Raw genomic sequence first — 18,804 nt, forward strand, 5'->3', positions numbered from 1 at the left:
TATATATATATAACCGTCCAGGGAACCGGCTAATTAAAAAGATTGTATGTACAGCACTGTGTAAATTTACAGCGCTTTATAAATAAAGGTTAATATATATATGAGAATATTTTCAAGCTAAGGATGCTTGAATCCATGGATAAAAAATCCATGGGCAAGGAGAGACAACTTTAATTTTAAGAAAGAAGTTGTGTTCACAACACAAAACTTTCAGACTGCTTTCAAAATCTTCAGAATTTGCATGCTCATTACTTGGTTAGTATTTTTATTAGAGTCTATTAGCAAAGTACATCTCTGCTTTTAACAATTACACAGATTATTACTGATTAAAACTATTAAGAGTAACTTCAGTTGTGCTGCGCATTAGGAAGCATATTACTTGGGTAATTTTCTTGCTTACAATTGTTTTGAACCAAACTGACCCTTTACAAAATTCACTGTTATGCTTGTAACATTAAATGGGCTGCTTCTGATTTTATTAGATAGGAGAATTTGAAGTAGGCAGCAGCAGGAGCGCCTCCAAGCTTCCAGTCTCTATTGAAATGCAAGATGTCACATTTGACAGTATAGATTTTGCCCAAAGCCACTAACAACTGCAGACACTTTTTTTTCCCTTCCACAAGATTTCAAAGGTTGCTGGAAAAAAGATGCTAACATCAAATCAAATCCTACCCTGCTTAATGCAGATAGCTGAATGTACAGAAACGTTCTGTATGTATGAACAATGCTATCAGGGATTGCTTGCTGCACGATTTTTAAAATGACAAGCGAGGCCATGATGATGCTATCTCATTTAGCAATTACCAGCCCTTGATTCATTTTCCCTCCCTTTAGCTACATGCATTACATTCATATAATTTTCTCATTTACATATCTAGTTCTAACGTAAGACTGTTTTTTCCCTCCCCTAACCAAGAACAGAAAGTATTTGATCTTCAACAACTACAGCAGCAACAACAAAAAAATATCTCTGGTTCATCAGTGAAAAATTAATTAAACCACAAGGCTTTGAATATATTTTATTTATTTTCTTCTCCTACCTACATCTTGATATATTTTAAGCGCACCAGACAGGTTCCGGTCTGACATAATTTCTAAGCCGAGTTATGGAAAGAAAGTGGGCAAAAGGAGAACATCAACTAAGACAACCGTATAATGTTTCACTATATACAGTGGACCCTTTGTATATGCCAGGATTTGGTTCCAGGACCTCCCTTGGATACCAATGGATGCCCAAGTACCATTACATACAGTGGCATAGTAAAATTGGTGTCCCTTATATAAAAAGACAAAATCAAGGTTTGCTTTTTAGATGTTTATTTGGGGGTGGTGGGGATTTTCAAGTTGTGGATAGTTGATTCTGTGGATGAAGAATCTGTGTATATAGGTGTGTGACTGTATTACAACTCACAATATCTATCTGAATTGCTAATAATATAAAATGAAGGAATAGTGTTAGGAAACAATTACTTATTAATTTAAGGTTGAATTTCTCCTTCTCTTACACTTCCAGCCCCCCATCTTGTCTGCATTTGTAAACATTTAGACTTTGCTTTTGTGTTTTATGTTTTGGTGTTTTATGGCCAGCATTACTATCCATCTTTAATGAACAGTGGGAAGAGAGCAAAAGAAAGGATGAATCAAGCAAGTAAAATGTGTAGAAGGTGATGCTGAATTGCATCTCCTGTCATCCTTTGTTGCTATTAACTGCCTTTGCGTCGATCTCGACCCATGGCAACCCTGCTGAAGAGACGCCTCCAAGACCTCCTGTACTCGACTGCTCTGCCCCTTGCAAATTCACACCCATGATCGCTTTAAAAGAGTCCATCTATCTAGCATGTGGCCTTCCTCTTTTTCTGCTTCCCTCTACCTTTCCTATCATTATTGGTGTTTTTTTCCCAGTTATTCAAGTCTTCTCATGATGTGTCCAAAGTACGCCAACCTAAGTTTTGTCATCCTGGCTTCCAGGGACATTTCTGGCTTGCTCTGCTTTAGGACCCATTGTTTGTCTTTTTGGCCATCCATGGGATCCTCAGCACTCTTCTCCTGTACCACATCTTGAATAAATTGATTTTCTTCCTATCTTCTTTTTCAGCTAACTTCAGCTCTCACATCCATGCTTTGTAACTTTTGTGATGAGTTGTATATCTTTGCATTTTAGGATCGTTTACTAGTTCTTTCGTAGCTGCCCTCCCCATTCTTAACCTTCTTCTGATTTCCTGACTGCAGTTTCCATTTCTATCAATATTTGATCCCAGATATGAGAACTCTTTTACTATTTCTATTTCCTTATTGTCTAGTTTGAACTTATGTAAGTTCTCCATGGTCATTATTTTTGTTTTCTTTATATTCAACATCCCTTCCAAATTGCTTTGTTCTTCAGATCACTCAGAACAACACAGTTGGTGCCTGGTGGATTTTGGAAAGTAAGGGGCAGTACAGACTTTATGCCAGCATGTACGTGCAGTAAGGGCTAAGCGCTTCCATGCTTAAAGCCCTTACTGTGCTGCCCAGCTGCTTGTCCACATGGCACATGGCATGACGATGCATCATGACAGCGCACCATGGCGTTTATGACGCCCCTTCCGGGATGCAAAAAGAAGCTCTTTTGAGGGGCTTCTTTTTGCTCCTTCCAGAGGCTGTGGGTTGTGGTTTCCGCAGCCTCCATCCGGGGCTCAAAGATTGAGTCACCCATCTGTAGAGGCCCTAAGACTTTTTTTGCTTCATGGCATTGCCATAGTGGGAAAATAGCTAGCGTAGCTCTCCAGAGAATACTAGTATCCTGCTTTGGAGATCACCCATTTGCTTTTTAGCTGTGGCCTTGTTTGAAACATTAGAATCATCGATAATGCTCTGTGGATAGTGGGCGCTGCCTTGCAAGTGGGGAGGGTCATTATTCACTGTGCCTCACGTTCCATCAACTGCACCCATCTCCACACCTTGCCATCCCTAACGTTGACTGTGCTGAAGATACAACTGAAAGAAGATTTTTATTTCTCTCCAAAGAAAACCAAAACGCACAACAGAGCATATGGCCCAGAGCATGTTTACTCATGGTATGATTAACTCTTGCCAACTAAATACAAGATTTTATTCAATAACTTGTTGATTAATTAGAGAATGCACCTCCATACAATAACATTACTTCTCTAATATAGATCTATTAGTGAAATTCCACACAATGACTGGAATGACTTATGCGAGTTATCTCATGAGTGTGAAAGCCCCATAATTCAATAGTGAATGAGTGAGTAATGTGTAGACCTTTGAGCAAATGAGATAAAACTTTAATATAGTGCTTGCCTTGGGCTCTTTTATTGTAGAGAACAGCTTATTTGATTAAATACCTCTTTTGATTAAAGGAAACCATTTAGCACAATCTGGCTTTTTTATCAGCTATATATGCACATATGATATACTACTGCAATATGACAATTTGCTGTTGCCATCTTTAAACAGAATGATACAATATTATTTGTATCCCGTTCTGTTTGGAATTTCAGTCCTAAAGCTCCATGTAGAATGGAAATGCCCAGGTTTAAACTCTCCTAATGATTTTCCCGTAAGGCACATATTAAAAATGAAGTAAACTTCGGCTGGTGCAAAAGGAGGTAGCCCACCTCTTGTTTTGCATGTGATATATAAACCAGACAATTAATGACAACTATGCTGGCTTTCAGCTAGTTTTTGAGTCCAACATGGAATGCTAATTTTTTCCCCATAGATGCCTAAATGGTTTGAAGTTTGGATATATGAAGTGCTGCCTCTTCTTTTATGCACCTGCTCATAATATGAGATCCTCTCCAAAGTCCAGGGGCTAGATGGAAGGATGTAGAGGACAGGGGCACCGAACAGACATGCCAAAATAAAGCAGCTTCAGGTCACTTTGGAGGTATGCTGTTTAAATGACACACATATCTTAAGAGGCCGGAAGCAGCACCAAAGCCGCGCTCCAGTCCTAAGAACTGGAGTGCAGCTTTAGTGCAGCTTCTGACCTCTTAAGACATGTGTGTCATTTAAACAGCGTACTTCCAAAGTGACCAGAAGCAGCTTTATTTTGGCCTGTCTGTTCAAGTCCAGGGTCTTTCTTCGTGGCAGCACACTCTGTGTGGAACTTCCTCCCTTTTGCAGTAGTGCTCTGAAAAAGCCTTAAAACTATTATATCATTTCACTCATAGCTAAAAAAAAAAAAAAGATGCATCAGAAATATGATGAACTGATTTCATGATTTCCCTTTCATCTTCCTGCCATTTCACCAGTCCAGCTATTACTAACACAACATTTCTAGGATTTGTAGACCCCCCCCCCCCAAGGCCTTGCTACTTAAATTTTTTAAGACATAGGCTCAAAATTAACGTTATCATGGAGTTCCCAACTTCTGATGAAACAAATAAAGGATCCTGAGCAGGGCCTTGACAATTTTATTCTTCACTAATGGCATCAAGTTGCCAGTTAAGACATTGCCCTTTCACCTATGGTAGAAGGGATACACTACTTAACCTATATATCTGGTTCCAAGGCCTCTCAGAAGTTTTCTAAATAATGAACTGGAATAAGTGCTCCTTTGGCTTTGGTATAATTCTTATTAAATATGGAGAACTCTTTTTGACCTCTAGAATGAATTAAGTCTAACCTCTTAAAGTGCTGAGACTGTCATGAACACTACCATCCTGAGATGCTTCTGCAGTAAAAAAAACCCCAAACCCTGAGGATCAAAGGACTCTTCTTAATGTCTAAGGTAAAACTCCAGGAAAGAAGGAAAGGTTGACACTGTAACTATTGTGTAGATATTTATGACTTGCTATCACTGATTCTGGTTTTTTTATCCTAACCATTACAAAAACAAACAAACAAGCAAGCAAGCAAACAAAAGCACTTCAAAAGTCAAATAAATTTTCTGATATATTTCAAATCCCTTGTTTGTTAAACCACAGAGATTCCAAAGGGCATTACAAAAGAAATTTCATCATCAACTATATATTAGAACATATTTTTTAAAAGAAAGAATTTACTCAACAGACCATGACAGTTCATTTGAAGCTGCTATCATTTCAAATGCATACTGTGGGACTTCTTAAAATGTATATTATTTACTTGACAGACCATGAACTATTGCACAAATCCGGATTAGGAACTTCATAAGAAGCTGATTTTTAGCTCGATCATATGTGACGGCCAAACATATTTTCTTTTCCTGTTTATGATGGCAACAAGGACATTTCCTTTATTAGGGCAGCACCATCAGTTTGCATCATCCTAATTATACTCCATCAGCTTTTCATTCTAACCTCATGAAGGGAGGAAGCTTTCCCTGAGTACTGGAGTGAAAACAATGTCTCTGTCTCTCACTGTAACTGCACAGTTCTTCCGTCAATAGAAGAAGGGAGGGGAAAACCTCCACCCTGTAAATCCCAAATAAAGGGGAAAATTGTCCTTGATCTAAAGTCAAGCTTTGCGTATGACCCATCATGTGGGTGATAAGCTGATTCACTGACGTGTGACACTCAGGGAATCATACAGAATATTGAGTAGATTTCCACCCTCACCCCACTCCCCTTGACATGGATGGAACATCAGAGTTCCTGGCAATCCTGTTTCACTTCAGAACATTAATAGAAAATAACTACTTCCACAATATGAATTTGGCTCATAGAATTATATGAGTTGGAAGAGACCTCAAGGGCCATCCAGTCCAAGCTCCTGCCATGCAGGAATGCACCATCCATGTACCCCTGGCAGATGGGCTTAAAAACCTACAAAGGAGACCCCACCACTCTCTGAAGAAGTGTATTCCACTGTCAAAAAGCTCTTGCTGCCAGGAATTTCTTCCTAATGTTGAGGTGGAATCTCTTTTCCTATAGTTTGAATCCATTGCTTTGGATACTATTTTCTGGAGCTGCATAAAACATACTTACTCCAGCTTCACATTCTTAAACAGGGCTATCATGTCACCTTTTAACCATCCCTTCTCCAGGCTAAACATATCAAGCTCCCTAAGTCACTCCTCAGAGGGCATGGGTTCCAGGCCCTTCACCATTTTGGTCACCTTCCATTGGACACACTCCAGCTTGTCAACATCCTTTTTGAATTGTGGTGCCCAGAACTGGACACTGTATTCCAGATCTGGCTTGATCAAAGCAGAATGAAGTGCTACTATTACTTCCCTTGATCTAACACTGTATTTCTATTGATGCAGCCTAGAACTGCATTGTCTTTTTTAGCTGCTGCATCACACTGTTGACTCGTGTTCAACTTGTGGCCTACCAGGACTCCCAGATCATTTTCATATCTACTGTTGTCAAGCCAGGTGTCCCCAGCCTATATCTGTGCATTTCATTTTTTCTGCCTAAGTGTACAACTTTACATTTCTCCCTGTTGAAATTCATTTAAAAATCAAAATATTTTCCTACTACTACTCTAGTGACTTGCAGAATGTCTTGGATAGCCATCTGCCATAATCACCAATGTTCCCATCTGTCAGAATCAGTCATGGGCTTTTACTTCTAAACCAGTTTTAAGGTATCTCAAGCCCACAGGCCAACAGGTTACCTAATGGGCTTGCAGGACTGCAACTGAAGCCCTTCCTTTTCCTGAAGCCCATTGTCGGAAAGGGAGAGGAGAGAGAGCATAACTCATGACTTTTAGGCAACTGCTCACTCAGTTTCTCTCCTTCTTTGTTTTTATCAAGAATGAAAGTAAAGCCCACTGACAAGAATGATCATTTGAAAGACTACTTCTCAAGGTCACAGTTCAGTCTACTACTCTTTCTTTGCTTTCTCTGTTGTGGGAAAGGAGCAGGAGGCATGATGTTGGCAATGTAAATCAGACCTTACATTACCACCCCAATAATGATGATTATCATGGACTGTCCTGAGGCTTCAGAGAGGCAGAGGCCTTTTAAAAGACCTGCAGCTGCAAAGGCAACACTGTACACTCCCCTGCTGTGCTGCCCTCAGCAGAGGTAAGCAGAACAATGATGACTGCTTGGTCAAGCTATTGTGTCCCTGATAAACCTGCCCTACCAAGTGCTGGATCAGTCCTTCCACTATGGTAAAGAGAGGCATGGGGTTTACTCCCTCACCTCTGCATGAAGAAAAGCCAAATAGGTTTTGGAGAGCAGTTTGATAACATCTAGTGAGCAGGAGGGGCACCTGTGGCACAAACTGGTCTGCTGGATGGGTTCCTTGAGGCAATTATAGCCCACAGGGCCTATCTACTTCTTCATTTCTTTTCTAGTCTCTAAATTTGCTAGAAGGTTTGTGGCTCCTAAGCAGGCAAGCAAGGGAAATGCTTGAATAGTTACAGGATCTGTAAGAACTAGTGGTGTTGTTGATCTAAAGTTTATGGTTTCATTCAAGCAGTGCCTGAGCAAAGGTGTATTCATTCATTGGGCCACGTTGAAGCAAAGGTACCAGTAATTTTTCAAGATAAGTCTGAGAGGCTGACTAGGGACAAAGCTAACAGCCAATGCTACAAGGTAGAAGCTGAACAAAAACTAGTACCTCTCACCCTCATGAGGGATGCAGTGATTTAGTGGTTAAGGTGCCAGTTCTGATGATCACCAGATCGGAAGGTTGGTAGTTTGAGGCCCAAGTGTTGCACGATAGGGTGAGCTCCCATCACTAGTCCCAGTTTCTTCCAACCTAGCAGTTCAAAAGCATGCAAATGCAAGGAGATAGATAGGTACTACTTCTCACTGAGAAGGTAACAGTGTTCGGTGCAGTCCTCAGACAATGATGGCTCTTTAGCTTTGAAACAGAGATGATCACTGCCCCCTACAGTTGGTTATAACTAGATATTCATGTCAAAGGACTACGTTTACCTTTTCCTCATCCACCCACAGGATCTAGCAGAGAAAAGAAATATACTGTCTTCTTTGTAAAAACATATAAAAGTAGTTTTATTTATGAAATTTTATGCATAGTGTTCCTAACATGGGGCTGGTCTGATGTTTAGTGGAAAATTAAATGGTGGCCCAAAATCTTAGCATCTTCCTCTACGAGGCAAATTGGTAAGAAAACTAGTAGCAGAAATTTACACGGGTCTTTTGTGAAATCTGGTGCTAGTCTTGAGTAAAACTGATTATGGGAACAAGATGAAGACACCTTGTGTGTCATTTATCCAAAGAAACCTATCCATGTTGAAAATGAGTACTTTATCAGAGTTTATAAGCAATGCTGATAAGCCACTCATCTACATAATGTTAACAGTTAGTTAATTTTGTTGGTCAAAATTAGTTTCATAGGTTCACTGCTTTTCAAGCAAACTTTCATCTTGCCTCCAAGCTTCCTCAAGAGCAAAAATGAAATGATTGAAGGAGGTCATAAAATGATGAAGAGAATGCTATAGCTCTACAAATAAGACAAAATAAAATAAAAGCCATGCAAGAGTAATAAACTGGTGAAGGTTCTACCAGCTTTTTAATTGAAACATATTTCAGGAACAAGATTATGAAATTTCATTTCATCCAAATGTTACTGGGGGAGTCTTTAAAAGCATTTGGGTGATAGGTTATTGACCCAGGCAGAGCTGATAGGACCCAATGGACAAACAACAGCAGCAACTACAGAAATACAACCACATACTTCTCAACTGTCCCAATTTGGAAAGGAAAGTCCTAATTAATCCTCTGTCATCTGGATTTTTAACCTTGCTTTAAAATGCCCCAGTTCTCCTCTCCTCCTTCCTCTTACCCATGTGTCCTCAGCTTACTTCAGTTGCTGCAGACTGAGTTCAAAGTACATACATTTCTTTGTCCTCAATTAATTCAGCAGGCCCTTCCCAGCCCGCTTAGGCAAAAGCAAACTGCTGTAATATCTTAATTTGTGAGGTCTTCCTCATTAATAACTGTTGACATCTTGACCACACTTTTTTGCTTGGCCACATTTGTCCTGGTTCTCATCTGAGAAACATTGAAGGGTGTCCACGTGAATTACTTTTATGGCACAAAATGCCCACTTTTGTATTCAACATACAGGTATTTATAGCCAGACCTCAAATCAGTTTGCTTTTCATTTTAGTGGAGTTTACTTTCAAGTAAGTGGGTTCAGTATATTGCAATCATTGTATTCTAAAGATGATAGTACTTGTATATTGCCATTCTGACTATATTTTTTGGATAAAGTTGTTCTGGATGAAGTAGAAAACACTGTAACTCTGAAACAAAAGCAGAAGACTTACTCTCTGAACAAACCATATACCTTTGATGAATCTGTTCCATAGTGGAAAACAAAGTGCATATTTTTCAATCTGTGTATTTTGAATAGTTTCTTCCAATTCCTGTGGAAAGCTTTTCTGCTCTTCTGAGAAAAAGAAAATGAATTCTCATGATGCTTTTCAAGTTTTTTTTTAAAATCTCAGCTAAAGTTTGAGGGCCAAACTGGAATTCAGTGGTGTTGCCACCCTCGGTGTCACCTGCTATGGGAGGCATGGCTTCTGGGCTGTGTGGCCAAAAGATCAAGCTCATTTCTTTTCCTTTGATGCAGTGGTGGTGGCCTCATGAGGAGATTGCCACCATCATTGGGAAGCAGGGTTGGGGGGCTTGGCCTTCATTCTCTGTGGTGGCAGTGGCTCTTCGCAAGGAACCACCTCCATCACAAGGAAGCAGGACCAGGAGCGCTCACCCCTCGCCTCTGTGGGAGGATGGGCTGATCAGGTGTCACCCCTCTTCTGTGTGTCACCCGGTGCTAGCCACACCACAGAACCCCCTAGTGACACCACTGCTGGAACTGTGGTAAACAGCCAGTTGAGGAGTCAGTTCTCCATATTATTTTGGCCCTTCTTCTTTACCACCACCACCATCGCTACTACTTGTTGCACATATATAGAATTAATTCAAAGATGTAGCTGTGTCAGTCTGTAGAATCAGTACGAAGAGTGATCTTTTAGTGCCTTTGAGACTAACTGAAAGAAGCATTTTATACAGTGGCATCCTGCACCAGGGTGTCACCCAGTGCAGGGACTGGGGTTTTGAGGGTGGAGCCAAAAGGGCCCACTCCCAACTCCCTACCATTGTATATAATAAGACTTGAGCATCCAAGGATTTTGGCCTCTCTCTGTGTGTGTGTGATGAAACTAAGCCCCAGAGGAAACCATACTACAAATCTGATCAGTCTTTTTTATCTTGGTTCAGGCACTTCTTCAACATATAAGTACCTGTACATTTATAAAGACTTCCTGAAATTATATTCCAGTTATTATCATGTTAGAAGCATCATTCAAACTTTGCATCCATGTACCCATCTTATCCATGATGTGGTCTATGCTATAAACCAGTAAAGAATCTTGTAACTGGATTGGTCAACAAACCAGTCAGAAACAGACACACAAGTGCAAAAGCCAATCTATTGGTTTCCCCTTATTCTGTTCCTACTACAGTCATCAGACAGAGTGAATATTAAATCGATGATAGGATAGCAGAAAGACAAAAAGAGAGGAAGCCAGAGGTATCAATGGTGTAGTAAATGAGGTCTCTTATATAAAATGGTTTGGTTTGGTTTTCACAATTTTTTTTTATGGTGAAACCTTTTTTACTGCCAATTCTGTGGATATGGAGGGCTGATGGTATTTTCTCTTAACCCATTTTCTCTCTCATACACAGTTCCCTCTGCCCCAGCATAACACAGAAAACACTCTACAAAATATTTCACTTAGACTTGCATTGTCTTGGGTCTTTAATGATCATGGGCTATGAACTGAAAGACAAACAACAACACAGTGACCTTGTGTGTTGCCTAAAGCAATATTCATGAAACACTGATCAGGAGTAACATCTGCAGAAGGAATTTCAAAGAGGTTAAAAGAATGTTGACAAGATCTGTAAAAATTTCCTAGCAATATAATTATATTTCAGATATCGAAAGTGAGTTCAAATTCTTATGACGGGTATACAGAGAGAGAGAGAGAGAGAGAGAGAGAGGGAATGCAGCCTTGAAAACCCCACAAACAATCTTAAGCTCAAGGAAACATCACAGGTGCCATTGTCAGTTGTAAGAGGAAAAACAGAGAACCAGCTATTATCCAACACATAGCAATGAGCACTTTAAAAGTCATAAATGCAACAGAGCCGGAGGCTCATCTCACTTTTTCACATAAATCCCAGAAGACAAAGAAGAACAAATATACACTTGGCCAGACACCTTTCTTGGATCATGCAGAGGTCCTTGCCCTTCTCTCAGACAGGGGCAGGAGAAGAAAAAGGAAATACATATTCTGGATATGGAATTAGTATATAGCATGTTGATGGGGTTGGATTGTAACTCCCAGCAATCCTAGATAGCATGGTTAATGATGACAAATCCTGGGAGCTGCAGCCCAACAACATCGGAAGGACCATACCATTCACACATTTCTATATACCGTGCCAAACCAGCTCCTTCCATACTGCTTCTTGAATGCTACTAAATAAAAGAGGTTTTGGAAATTGATGGTAACATTCCTTAGTTACTTATGGAGTGGAGTTGTGCATACAGAGAGAGAAAGAGGGAGAGAGGGAGAGAGGCATTTTAAAAATCAATAAAAAGATATCTATGCAATTATACACAACAATAGCCCTAGTATTTTATTTATTTTTTCAGTCACCAGAGGCCCTCAAAGGCATACTGCTGCTTCTCAACAGTCTTTCAGCCTGACAACAAGATTTAGCATTTACCCAGGTGTAACTTACGTAGACTGCAAAAGAGAGGACTGCTTTAGCTAGCAACACCATGATCACACGCTCATTCAACACTCACTGCCATAATATTCTAAGATTTTCTTCAGCAATGTCATACAATCCACTTTTGGAAACACCATGTCCTGTTTTAATTTGTTCATGATAGAATGTGACATTCAGAGTAGGCATTGCTTTAGCTCTACAAAGGCACGGAGCCGTTTGAGTGCGTCACCACAAAACCCTGACAAATTCTATAGCAGAAGCAATTTTATATATGATGCAGAGAAAACTTCACTTGCTGCCTCATGGATATGGAACAGGGAGATTCATATGGCTCACCAAAAAACATAATAGTGTGACATTTGTGTCAGGAAACATGTCACAGTCACATCTTAAGATTTTACACTGTATACCTAGGTACACCTATGGCTGCAATGTATATAAATCAGTGGCATCACTAGGGGGTGAGGGCTGCACCGGCTGACATCACTGACACCTACCCCATGTGGCTTTACTTTAGAGTAAAGCCATGTGAGACAGGAAGGGAGAGGGTCTGGCTCCCCCTGTCCCTGCCCCACACGGCTTTACTCATGAAAAGCCACATGGGTTAGGGAGTTGGGAGTGGGCCCTTTTGGCTCCACCCTCAAAACCCCAGTCCCTGCACTGGGTGACGCCCTGGTGCAGGATGCCACTGTATAAAATGGTTCTATATGATAAACAACATGCCTGAAAATTCCAGATAAATAAACAGGAACCAATGTCTGCCATTCACTTCCCAGAGGAGATTACTGATTGAGGCAATAAATGCATTTCTTTTATAGTATCCATGGCTTGGTAGATACCTGTGATTTAGGCTGGACTGGATGCAGCCTGTTTCTCTCTGGAGGGATGCTGGAGTGGCCAAACTGCCCAGCATCTCTCTGCCCCAAAAAGACCCCCCAAAACAGGACCGATGGGAAAATTCTTTACAATTTACATACTACCAGTACATTATAAAGGCACATTAGTCAAGAATAACAAATAGAAACACAAATAATGCAAAATGTTGGAGAAAATGCAAGCAGCAAGGTTTATATATCCTTACTTGGTGGCCATTTCCTGACATGAATATCTGTGTGGCAATGGCAAACATTTACAGCAAACTATACATGCTGTACAAGCACGGATGCTGTTAACAGTTTGCAAGGAACAAAATGTAAGACAGACATTAACAGAATTAATAGTGTTCCCGCTGATGGAAGCTTGCAGTGTAATAGCTGAATGTTTTAAAAAGCAGAGCTTCTAACAGTATCAGTTTATTAGCTAAAGGTAAGGCTAAAGTATCTCATTTTGAAGAAAAAATAAAAATCCACATGGTTTCAGTTAAATACAAATCAGATATAAACACAACATTATCTATCAAAGCTTTCCTTTGGTTTTTGTAAAATAGTTTTAAAACACTGGGCAGAATTCACTTGTTAGTCCCAAGTACAGTAGAGTAATTGACTGAATGGGACTTAGTAACACTTATGGAAGTCCTATTATACACCTGTTCTAGTTGACAACAAACTGGGTTTCACTCATATTGTCATTATAATCTGGATCTAAAGGGACTATTTTTGTTTGTGTCCTTGCAAGAAAAGGAAGCCACAGTCCAGGGTGGAGTTTAGCTACAGTATAAAACTCCAGCTTGTCCTAACACTGGCTTCTTTTCCTCTCTTAGATTGGCTCACTCACTCACTCACTCTTCTTCCCTGTGTCTCAGAACAGGCCATAGTTGGGTTACTTTGGGGCTGGGTAGGAATTTTGGGCCCTGTCATGATTGGCAATATTGCGTGAACTGTCTGCCCAGGGTCCACTGAGAAATATTGGCTGAAAGGTGCTGTTAAATAGTTCATACTTGGGTTGCCAAGTCAGGATCATTCCACTTCTGGAGAGCTTGTCATTCAAACATGCATACACAGAGGTACAAGTACACACACAAGCAAAATATACTTTCCTGGTTGGAAATTAAGTGTCTTTGCAAACTGATTTATACGCTAGCTAGAATAAGATTGTCATATTTCAATTCTCCAAATCTAGGCAGATTCTGCCTGGGTTAATGAAGATGCAAACAATTTAGTAAGGAATGTGAACTTTGAATCAGACAACAGTGCAGCCCCTGGAGTAGACAAAACTCAAGTGTAGCTGGAAATTTCCTATGCCGAATGGTTACATTTGGTGACACACTGTGCACACAGCAGAAAATGAGAATAATTATTTCATTGCAACTACACTTGAATGTCTAGTCTACAGTATAGTTACTGGTGTAGCTATAGATCAAATTCCACTTGCATACTATAGCCTTCTTTCTTCATCTAATGTGTCTCTTCATAAACTTGGAAGAAATCATCTTGATAAGCCGGATTAATCAGTCTGGCAAGGTTAATGTAGAAAATGATGAGCAAGATTCATAGGGAAAACTCGCCAAAAAGTTTGAGAACTTAGTCAGCTCCATGATTTTCAGAAGATGAATAAACCTGTGTACTCTTAGTTTTGATAGAACCAAGGACAGCAAAAACATGGATTTTTAGATTAATGGACTAATAGGCAAAGTGTGTCTTTTACTACAGTCAGCTAGTGGAACTAAATATTTGCATACAGTCAAACATATGAGGTTTTCTTAAGAAGATTTGTTCAGAGGGAGTTTGTCATTGTTTTCCTCAGGCTGAGAGAATGTAACTTGCCAAAGGACATCCAGTGTTTCCATGGCTGAGTGGGGGTTCAAAACCTGGTCTCCCAAAGTCCTAGCCCATCATTCCAACCACTGCAACACACTGACTCAAATACATAAAAATATAAACCAAAACATTAAAAATTATTCTAATGTACATTGTACTTCACGTGTTCTAATGTACATTGTACTTCACGTATACTACCTGAGAAGGGATCATAGAATCATAGAATCGTAGCGTTGGAAGAGACCGCAAGGGCCATCCAGTCCAACCCCCTGCCATGCAGGACTCTCAATCAAAGCATCTCTGATAGATGGCCATCCAGCCTCTGCTTAAAGACCTCCAAAGAAGGAGACACCACCACACTCTGAGGGAGTGTGTTCCACTGTCGAACATGGATGCCATCAATTCTGAAAGACACTATTTCAGCATGTACGGTACTAAATCTACAAAACCTTAACAGCTTTCCAACTTGTTCAGGAAGTAATTTTGTGCAGTGGGGTGATCATTACACCAGCAGAATTTTCTGTTTATTCTGGCCTACACATGTTCTCTCTAAAATGCTTTCTACTGTATCTTTCCCCTTACAAAAAAAATTCAAGTAGTAAAATTGTCAGGATGCAACTCAGCCAAATGTCCATCTTTTAAAGTCACATTGCTTTCTGTGGGAGTTACATGTGTTTCTAATTCTCTCACACTACATGTTTTCAAAGCAAATTGAATTAACAGTTTTTTGATCACAGGTATATTTCATGTTGTTTCTTTCCTCCAAAGATCTTTAAATAATCAAATATTTGAAAGGATGTCATACTGAAGATGGAACAAGTTTGTTTTCTGAAACTCCAGAGAATAGGACCTGGAGCAATGGATTCAAACTACAGGAAAAGATTTTTGTGGGTTTTTCAGGCTATGTGGCCATGTTCTAGGAGAGTTTCTTCCTCACGTTTCACCAGCATCTGTGGCTGGCATCTTCAGAGAATTCTTGCCTGGAAGAAGCCAGCCACAGATGCTGGTGAAACGTGAGGAAGAAACTCTTCTAGAACATGGCCACATAGCCTAAAAAACCCACAAAAACTATGGATGCTGGCCATGAAAGCCTTCAACTTCATACAGGAAAAGAAATTCCACTTCCACTTCATATTGACAGTTAGTGTTGTTCAACCATGGAATATGCTCCCTTGGAAGGTGGTGGAGTCTCCTTCTTTGGTGGAGGTTTATAAAAAAAGGATGGATGGACATCTTTCATGAGTGCTTTGATTGCGAGGCACAATCAAACATACACATGGCAAAGGGTTGGACTTGATGGCCTTTGAGTTCTCATTCAACTCTATGATTCTATGGTTCTATGATTCACAAATGATTTAATAGGGCATGACAGCTTCTACAGTATGTTATCAGTACAATCCTCTTGAACACCTACAATGTATTAACTGAAAGCAGAGAATTTGGCAGTACAAGTCATCTGTGAAGCAGCTGAAAATATCTGTAAATAGAACTTGAAATAAAATGAAGCTCATATTTCTCAAAATAGTTACAAAGGAAGCAAAACAAGACATTTATTAACAAGTGGAAAGCAAAAGATACAAGTGATGAGTTACAAAAGCAAAGATATAATGGGAATTAAATGTTGATTTACAAAAGGACGTCTTATACAGTTGTCCCTCCATTCTTGCGGACTTCAGATCTGCGACCCTAGCTTACTCATAAGGAACAAACAGAGGGGGTTAAAATGAGGGGGCACCCATGATGTGCACCCACAGGCATTCACTGGCATGCATCCCCATTTTAGCCTATGGGGCTTAAATATCTGCGAGTTTCCATTTTCTGGGGCGGGGGGGAACGAATCCCCAGTGAAAACGGAGGGATGACTGTATATCATAGTTTGACTTTTATAATACCAAATCAAAAATGATAATGCCAAGGGCATAGGAAGATATCTCTTAAAAGATGCTCTCAAATCTCTAGCTGAGACCATGTACAATTCTGCCAAACTTAAACAGGCCACAGCCTAGCTGGTACCTGTATGGTAGATTAACATACATGAACGTTTAGGTCTAGTTCACATGCCTTTCTATACAAAACTTCCTGTTTTTGTGACAGTTCATAATCTAACCTATGATGCAGATGATTCAATGTGCAGATGTTTTAGTAGTACATATCTGTCTCCTTGAAAAAAGGTGGGCAACTGGACTAATAATTCAGCTGCCTGAGGCAGAGCAGCCAATAACACCCATCACCTCAGTGTCATGGAGACCAACCAAGTATCTTTCCCTCTGTTTCTCTGGTAGTACAACAATAATATTACTGTATAACCAACAATCCATTGCCTTCTCATCATATGCCAAATTAGTTGCTTCATAGTAGGACCAGCAAACTGGAACTCTAACTAAAACTAACTGGGAGGGAAGTCCAAAGTATAACAAACAAACAAACAAAAAATCATCAGCCCTACCCACTATGCGGAATGTGGTGGTATTTTGAGTTAAAATAATAATAATAATAATAATAATAATAATAATAATAATAATGCTTTAAATATTTTAAATTACTGCACAAAATATTTTCTTCTTACAAAAAAAGTGCTTCTAATGATACCAAAAGGGGCAAAATATCTGGTTGCAATGAAACATGCTAGCATCAAAAACACCAAAGGTCTATTGTATATAAGGAATTTGGTTGTAGAAGATGCCCATATTTCTTTGTAAGATTTATGTAGCACATATTTTGTCTTTTGCCACCCGAGATCTTTACCTATAGGCCAGTTTATCCTAATTGGAATTTATCCTTTTGAGTATTTTTTAAAAAATTATTTGACCTCAAGACTGTATCATTTTCCAGGTGACAACAAAGATCAGAAGCTCTTGATCATGTCATTGTGCATGAGCTGCATCTTCTCATTACCAATCACTCAATGGAGGCAACTGCTGATGGGGTTGAGGTCAAAATATCCACTCCCAGCATCTGCTGTGAGGTGCATCAGGAATCTCTCTCTCTTTCTCTCTCTCTCTCACACACACACCAATTAAATGTAGCTAATTATCATAAAACACAGAAGTTACTAAGTTCTTTTTGTATGCTTCCTTAGTGGGCTTTGGGACCCATTGATCCTAAATAAAAATGTAGCACAATTGTTTCACTGCCAGGGTTCCATTGTATGTTCAGAGAGGGGCTCTTAGATTTCTCAGCCAGAGAGCTCCTATGCATCATCAGACTGCAAACCCCTTGTCTTCCTTTTTGTGTTGACTTATTCCCCACTTCATGTGACTTTCTCTGACAAAGGAAAGACATAAACCAAGAGAAATGTGTGCGCATCAGATTTCTGTTATGGGGGGGGGGGGGGGGGAGGGGGAGTTTTCCCCTCCTCCTTCTGTCCCTCCCTTTTGGTAACGGTGAATCTAAAATTTGAAATGTGCTCTTCCCATCTGTGTTTGTATAGCAGAGGTTTGATGGGGATATAAAAAGAACACAAATGTGATTGCTTCTGCAAGTATTCTAACCTGGCAAATCGAATCTTTTTTTCCGTTTTTTTATGGCTAAACGAGTATTTACCTTGTCATTGCCTGAGTGAGACAGTAAATATAATGTCTGAACAGTCTGTGTGTTCCATTCTGCCATTCTGAGTTATGTGATTAATTTTATTATACCTTTTTAATGTATGTTTTCTTTTTAACCTTTGTACATCTCAAGAAGAGAAGGACCCATTAAACCACACATGTTTTTCTGAGGTTTCACAGTAAAAAGCAACTTTTATGTCAAGCCATCTGCTTCACCTATTAAGGGAAAGAAGCTGGAAAGCAATACATAATGGAATCGATAGCTGGTGTTCCTTTTTAAAGTCTTGTAAATATGTCTGGAAGCCAAGAGGCACCATTGATTTCTTACCTGTTATGCTGTCTTTAAAGGTCCAGTCTTTCCTGTCAACCATGCACTGCTCTTGGCCACTGGTTAAAATCAAAATGGAGTATGCAATCATGATAATCCCAGCGTGTCATGGATGATGGACTCTTTCATGCCACCACATTCCAGCTGCCCAAAACAAACCCTGCAAAAGAAAACACAACATGTATGTTTCATTTTAGCTGGAATCATAGAATCATAGAGTTGGAAGAGACCACAAAGACCACCAGATCCAACCCCCTGCCATGCAGGAACTCACAATCAAAGCACCCCTGACAGATGGCCATCCACCCTCTGTTTAAAGAAGGGGACTCCACCACCCTTTGAGGGAGTGTGTTCCACTGCTGAACACCTCTTACTGTCAGGATGTTCCTCCTAATGTTTAGGTGGAATCACTTTTCCTGTAGCTTTCATCCATTGTTTTATGTTCTAGTCTTTGGAGCAGCAGGAAACAAGCTTGCTCCATCCTCAATGTGATACCCCCTCAAATGCCTAAACAGGGCTATCATATCCCCTCTTAACCATCTCTTCTCCAGGATAAACATACCCAGCTTCCTAAGG

At 39.9% G+C, this 18,804-nt stretch overlaps 1 protein-coding gene across 2 annotated transcripts in view; it reads right to left on the reverse strand.

Annotated features, from left to right (window-relative positions):
- Positions 1-18,804, reverse strand: part of LOC149323170 (leucine-rich repeat and immunoglobulin-like domain-containing nogo receptor-interacting protein 2) — an 813,307-nt gene that overhangs the window by 209,902 nt on the left and 584,601 nt on the right. For both annotated transcript variants that reach the window (XM_089510227.1, XM_089510218.1), the window contains one exon: positions 18,229-18,388. The gene's annotated coding sequence lies outside the window, so the exon portion shown is untranslated. The remainder of the gene's footprint in view (positions 1-18,228; positions 18,389-18,804) is intronic.

The sequence above is a fragment of the Sceloporus occidentalis genome, unplaced genomic scaffold (assembly GCF_023333645.1).
Source record: "Sceloporus occidentalis isolate IW3139 unplaced genomic scaffold, rSceOcc1.0.p SCAF_1, whole genome shotgun sequence".
In the NCBI taxonomy this organism is placed as follows: Eukaryota; Metazoa; Chordata; class Lepidosauria; order Squamata; family Phrynosomatidae; genus Sceloporus; species Sceloporus occidentalis.